This window comes from Eriocheir sinensis, unplaced genomic scaffold (assembly GCF_024679095.1).
Source record: "Eriocheir sinensis breed Jianghai 21 unplaced genomic scaffold, ASM2467909v1 Scaffold64, whole genome shotgun sequence".
In the NCBI taxonomy this organism is placed as follows: Eukaryota; Metazoa; Arthropoda; class Malacostraca; order Decapoda; family Varunidae; genus Eriocheir; species Eriocheir sinensis.
The window spans coordinates 537625-544824 of record NW_026111987.1 but is presented as its reverse complement, the minus strand read 5'-3'; the positions used below and the strand labels follow the sequence as shown (position 1 = coordinate 544824).

At 42.6% G+C, this 7200-nt stretch overlaps 1 long non-coding RNA gene across 1 annotated transcript; it reads right to left on the bottom strand.

Annotated features, from left to right (window-relative positions):
• Positions 1-366: 366 nt before the first annotated feature.
• Positions 367-6865, bottom strand: LOC126993585 (uncharacterized). Its single transcript, XR_007747991.1, has 2 exons — positions 6250-6865; positions 367-420 (listed from the first exon to the last, which is right to left on the bottom strand). It is a non-coding gene; the product is annotated as an uncharacterized LOC126993585 (long non-coding RNA).
• Between the last annotated feature and the right edge of the window lie 335 nt (positions 6866-7200).

Below are 7200 nucleotides of genomic sequence, written 5' to 3'. Positions count from 1 at the left end.
AACGTAATTAAGAGTATGAGGAACTGATAAAGTCTCCACGCTAGGCCTTTGCGTGGTTAGTTATTAAAGGCACAGTCAATCCCTACACTCAATCACGTTGCACATGAAACAGCACCAACAAACACAGTGACACAGTGATTACAAAAGTAATAGGAGTGATACTAGGTGAACGAACATACATGAAACAATAAATGATTAGCGAAGATGAAGTGGTGAAAATAACAATGAATTAGTTATAATAATCCACTACATATCATCCCGGTCAGGCCCCCAATAATGTTACGAGCGACACAGTAGTTTTGTCTAGGGTGATAATTTAAGAAACTGGTTACCCGAACATTAAATGAGGTGATGAAAATACGAAGATAGTCCTTAACATAAATTTAATGTATAAGTAAGAAACAACAATATTAACAACACCTGTAGCAAGTGAGAGTAATTACGTTATTTGCTCTTAAGACCTTATGGTCGTTTAAATCAAGTAAATGGTGTGAAGGTCATTAAGCACAAAATAGTTCAAGTATGTGAAAATAACAAGATAATATACCAAAACGAAGATTAAACCAAAGACAAAATGACACACAGATAACAATGAGAAAAAGAAAACACAAGAAACCCACACAATGACACACAATAATAATAGATAATAATAACCACCACCAATGAATAAATGGATGATAATCACTGATGAATGGATGAATGAAAAGATAAGATGGACACAGAAATGATGAGATATGAGAAAAATTGTATTGTTCACCTCCTATAGCTCACTGGTCACTTTGTAAGTGGTTACTGACTCACTGACTCGGCTGATGACGTGAGAGTTGTTGTTGCTGCTAGCCGAACCCTCAGGAGATGAGTACACTTTGGCCTTTGAGATGAGACTAACTCTCACACTTTGTGGAGGTTTCGACAATGCCTCTGAAATAGCCCAAGGCTATTTGATAAGCCTAAAGCCTTAGCCGAAGCTAGCTCAGGGAGCAACAGGTACAATAATTGATAATTCAGTAGTTAGCAACAGAGATAGTCTGGTTGCAGTAATACCTCCCCCCTGAAGACGACACCACTGGGTTGATTTGTAGTTGTAGGTAGCCGTTGTTGCCCAGTGGAGTCGTAGTGGTTGACTTCTGGTCAAGTCGAGTTTTTAGATGCGAGATAGGGCGTCGGCGATGATGTTCTCCCTCCCTTTTAAGTGGTTGACATTCAGGTTGTAGGGCTGGAGAAACAGGGACCATCTGAGAAGTCGCTGATTGGTAAACTTGCTGCGATTGAGGAAGGCCAACGGATTGTGGTCTGTGTAGACTTGGAGTGGTTCTTGAGCAGGCTGTATGTAGCATTCGAATTTCTGGATTGCTGAGACGATGGCCAGGAGCTCTTTCTCAATGGTGCTGTATCTTCTCTGGTGGATATTAAGTTTGCTGGAGTGGTACGCCACTGGATGAAGGATACCCTCCACCTCCTGCAGTAATACAGCACCAAGAGCGGCATCACTGGCATCAGTCTGCAGGGCAAAGGGCTGAGTGAAGTTTGGGGCGATGAGTACAGGACCCTGGGCCAGGAAGTTCTTGAGTTGGTCGAAGGCGGCCTGGCAATCCTCTGTCCACAAGTAGTGTACGGCTCCACTCGTGAGCCGTGTGAGAGGGACAGTGGCGGCCGCGAAGTTAGGGCAGAACCTCCTGTAATACCCTGCCATGCCCAGAAAGCGCCGCAGGGCCTTCCGAGTAGTGGGGCAGGGTATTCAAGGATGGCAGAGATGTTGGCTTCCTTGGGTCGTACTCTGCCATTGCCCACCACGTGGCCCAGGTACGTCACCGTTGCTCGGCCGAAGGTAGTCTTAGCCAGCTTCACGGTGAAGTGGGCTGCCTGCAGCCTTGTCAGCACATCCCTGAGTCTCGTAAGGTGCTGCTCCCAATGCTCTGTAACAATTCGACTGTCGTCTAGGTAAACGGACACTCCAATAAGATCCTGTAACAGATAATCCATGGCTCTCTGGAAGGTTGAAGGGGCATTCCTCATCCCAAAAGGCATTACATTATATTGGTAGAGCCCAAAGGGAGTGATGAAAGCGGATATCTCTTGTGCTCTCTGTGAGGGAATTTGATAATAGCCCTTCAATAAATCAAGCTATGTTATATACTTGGACCTTCCAAACTAATCTATCAAGTCGTCTATCCGTGGCAGGGGGTAGGCGTCTGGGACTGTCACAGCGTTGACCCTGCGGTAGTCGGTGCAGAGACGCAGCTGTCCATCTTCCTTGGGGACGAGTAGACAAGGTGACGCCCAAGGAGACTGGCTGGGTTTCGCCAGCCCCTGCTCGAGTAGATAGTCCACCTCTTGCCTCATCTGGTCACGTTTCCTGGGGCTTATGCGATATGGAGGGTGACGAAGAGGAGAGGTGCCGGGGAGGAGCTTGACTTCATGAGAGGTGAGGTTACACAGGTTTGGATGATCATTGAACACATTAAACTGGTGAAGGATGGATAGGATGTCTTTTGATTGAGAGGATGAGAGATGGGACAGGTAATTAGATGGGTTACATAATATGGATGAATTATTTGTCCCTTCTGCATGAGTGGTGGTGGTTTCTAACGAAATAGAACATACAGGTCTCTCTGGTGAGCCAGGTGCAAGGCCAGCTCTAGTTTTATATAATCTAAGTAAGTTAATGTGTATTTTCTGGGTACTTTTCCGGCGGTTAGGAGTGTCTATAATGTAATTTTGTTCACTGATCTTCTCATTGACTGTATAGGGACCATGGTATTTAGTTTGCAGGGGTGATCCTGGGACTGGAATAAAGACAAGGACTTTATCACCTGGTTTGAACTCTCTAACTTTAGCTCTAGTGTCAAAGTGTTTCTTCATGTCTCCTTGAGTTTGTTTGAGGTTGTCACGGGCAAAGGAGCGAACTTTGGTTAGTGTGTCTTTAAGTTTAACTAAATACTGGGTGACAGTGACAAGTTTGCTTGAGGTGTTATTAAGCAATTGGTCCTTGATGACTTTAAGGGGACCTCTTACCTTATGGCCATACAGTAACAAAGGGGGAGACTCCAAGGGACTTGTTAGGGGTCTCTCTTATGGCAAACAGGACGTAAGGTACTTAAGAGCCTCGTCCCAGTCCTGGTCCTGATCGTGACAAAATTTACGAAGAAGAGCCTTCAGTGTTTGGTGACATCTTTCTAAAGCTCCCTGTGACTGTGGATGGTACGCCGTAGATAAAGTTTGTGTGATGCCAAGCTCGGTGAGAACTGCCGTGAAGAGATCGCTCGTGAAATTAGTGCCACGGTCACTCTGAATCTCCCTGGGGATGCCAAAAGTGGTAAACAAGTGTGTAAGTTTGGATACAACAGTTTTGGCAGAGATGTTTTTGATAGGGAAACCTTCTGGGTAACGGGTGGTAGGGCACATGACAGTGAGGATGTATTGGTTACCTTTCTTTGTTTTGGGTAATGGGCCCACGATGTCAATGATGATTTTTGAGAATGGTTCTTCAGGCACCTGGATGGGCTGAAGAGGATAAGGAGGGATATTCTGGTTGGGTTTCCCATTACCTGGCAAGTGTGGCAAGAATTAACAAATGAGGCAACATCCTTCCTAAGACCGGGCCAATAAAACTCATTAAGTAGCTTCTCACAAGTTTTCCTGATCCCATGATGGCCGGCTAGGTTCCCATTAGCGATCTCCATCACTGGCTCTCTTAAGGTGACGGGTAGGACTACTTGATGGAGCTCAGCCCAAGTGGCATCATCTAAAAGTTGAGGTGGTTTATACAATCTCATAAGAATTTTATCCTGGTAATAGAAAGAAGGTGAGGAAGTGATCTGGTCTTTAGGTATAGCTTGGGTATGAAATCGAGACAGGGTGGTATCGTCTTTTTGAGCCTCAGCAAGTAAGTGGTCAGTGAATACCTTACCAACCCCAACGTGAGGCGTAGGATGGAGGGTGGTTGGTAAGGGCTGAGGTGGCTCTGGAGCAGCGGCAACAGACTGTGCTCGAGTGACTGCACATTCAGGAAAAATGTTAGGCTGCTCCTTTTCCATGTCAGCTGTAGGGTTGATGGGGAGACATTAGTTATGATAGGTGGAACGACTAGTCCCCCAGCCAGATCATTAGCCAACAGGAAATTAGCATTAGGGATAGGAAGAGAATTATCCTCACTGACAGCAATGGTAACTGCTCCCACAACCAACGGACAGTTTAAGTGCACCCTAGCCAGAGGTATGGGAAAGGTTTGATGAAAATCTTTAAGGAGTACCTTCTCCCCCGTGTACTGCTGCTCAATCCCTGGAAGAGCGGATTTACCTTGAGACCTGAAGGGTTGAAAAGGGTCAGTGGGAGGAAGTACTGAAGGAGTGTTGAGAGAGGCGACTGGTTTAGAGAATGTAGAGGTCTTTGCTACTTTACACCTAGGATCAGGACAATTCTTTATGAGATGGCCCACCTTTTTACAAAAACTGCAAGAGAGAAAAGACTTGGCACTACCACTACTCTCTGCGGGTTTTACATCCTTGCTATAGCTTGCACCTGACTTACCCACAGGCTGAAGTTTCTTGTCTCCTGAGGGCATAGAGCGATGTATTAGTGAAAAGACATCCGCCAATTTGGCGGCTTTTAAGAGTTCAGTCTCATCCTTATCAGTGATGTGCAACATGATTGAGTATGGTATCTTCCTTTTGAATTCCTCTAGAGCTACAAGGTTTACCAGATCGTCATATGTGGTTACAGCTGCCGACTTAAGCCAGTGTCTCAAAGCTCGGAGTTTCTCTGATGCAAACTCCAAGTATGTTTGACCAGATGTCTTGTTCATGTTGCAGAAGGTTTGTCGATATCTCTGTGGTGACTGCATAAGCTGCTAAAATAGCGCTTTTTACTACCTCGTAATCGGAGTGGTCTTCGATATTGTTTAGGACTGCCAAGGCCTTACCGTTGAGTTTGGGCTTGACTAGCCATGTCCAGTCCTCCTTAGGTAGATCGAAGTGAATGGCAGAGGATTCGAATTCCCGAAAGAATGCTTCTGGATCGTAATCCGAGAATTGAGGCATAAGAGGAAGAAATTTGGTTATCTGCAACCTATTAGGGGTTCGAGTCCCCCCGTCTGAGGACTGCAGCTGAAGCACGCTGAATTGATGTTCACGTTCACGTGCTTTACTTTCTTCATTTCGTTCGTGTTCAAGTGCTCTTGCTTCTTTTTCATATTCTAGCTTCATCTGGAGTGCCTGCATTTTCACCCTCTCTATCTCTAGGGCGATTGCGGGGTTTGCAGAACCCAAAGAGGTAGGGCTTTCCATGAGGTGGTCAGCCTCCTCCTCAGGGTCACCTAGATGAGCTAGAATTAGGGACATCAACTCGGGTTTTCTTGTTTGACTAGTGAAGGGAATATTATAGTTTGTAGCAATATATTTAAGTTGTTCCACAGCTACAGTTGCTGTTTTAAGTTCCTCCACAGAGGGATTACCGACAAACTCTTCTACGTTGAACACCATTTTGATTGATGTACAAGTCGATTTAACGGTTGTACGAAAGTTGTTAGTAACCACTAATGGTTAAAAGTGATGCTTGGAATGTGACCCAGTAATCTCCTGAACTATTAACTAGTTCACAATCCTGGCATGAGATCAATTGATAGGGGAGCGACCCCTGAAGAGATAACACTTCGCCGAAGATAACACTTCGACGAAGATAACGAGCCAGTGGAGAATGACCAGAGAATGCAATACCCACATCTGCAAACAGGATCTGGCATTAAGTACTCGTTTGAGTTTGAGCTGGTCAAGTTATGAGTCGAGTGAAGTATTGAATTGATTCGGAACGTCAGTGGTTCCTAAAGAAAATGAGTCTCGTAGGCTATGGGGAGAAAGTGTCTCGCAGGAAAGATTCGAACAGAGCAAAACGTAATTAAGAGTATGAGGAACTGATAAAGTCTCCACGCTAGGCCTTTGCGTGGTTAGTTATTAAAGGCACAGTCAATCCCTACACTCAATCACGTTGCACATGAAACAGCACCAACAAACACAGTGACACAGTGATTACAAAAGTAATAGGAGTGATACTAGGGGTGAACGAACATACATGAAACAATAAATGATTAGCGAAGATGAAGTGGTGGAAAATAACAATGAATTAGTTATAATAATCCACTACATATCATCCCGGACAGGCCCCCAATAATGTTACGAGCGACACTACTAAATACGAAGATAGTCCTTAACATAAATTTAATGTACAAGTAAGAAACAACAATATTAACAACACCTGTAGCAAGTGAGAGTAATTACGTTACTTGCTCTTAAGACCTTATGGTCGTTTAAATCAAGTAAATGGTGTGAAGGTCATTAAGCACAAAATAGTTCAATACGAGTATGGAAAATAACAAGATAATATACCAAAACGAAGATTAAACCAAAGACAAAATGACACACAGATAACAATGAGAAAAAGAAAACACAAGAAACCCACACAATGACACACAATAATAATAGATAATAATAACCACCACCAATGAATAAATGGATGATAATCACTGATGAATGGATGAATGAAAAGATAAGATGGACACAGAAATGATGATATGAGAAAAATAGTATTGTTCACCTCCTATAGTTCACTGGTCACTTTGTAAGTGGTTACTGACTCACTGACTCGGCTGATGACGTGAGAGTTGTTGCTGCTAGCCGAACCCTCAGGAGATGAGTACACTTTGGCCTTTGAGATGAGACTAACTCTCACACTTTGTGGAGGTTTCGACAATGCCTCTGAAATAGCCCAAGGCTATTTGATAAGCCTAAAGCCTTAGCCGAAGCTAGCTCAGGGAGCAACAGGTACAATAATTGATAATTCAGTAGTTAGCAACAGAGATAGTCTGGTTGCAGTAATAATATATCTCTGTCTGTATATATATATATATATATATATATATATATATATATATATATATATATATATATATATATATATATATATATATATATATATATATATATATATATATATATATATATATATATATATATATATATATATATATATATATATATATATATATATATATATATATATATATATATATATATATATATATATATATATATATATATATACACACACTTTTGCTTTATTTTTAACAGGGTTATGAATGATATTATGTTGGCTGTCTTGTCACTGTAACTACAAATATAAATTAATATCATGCCTGTATTCTACATA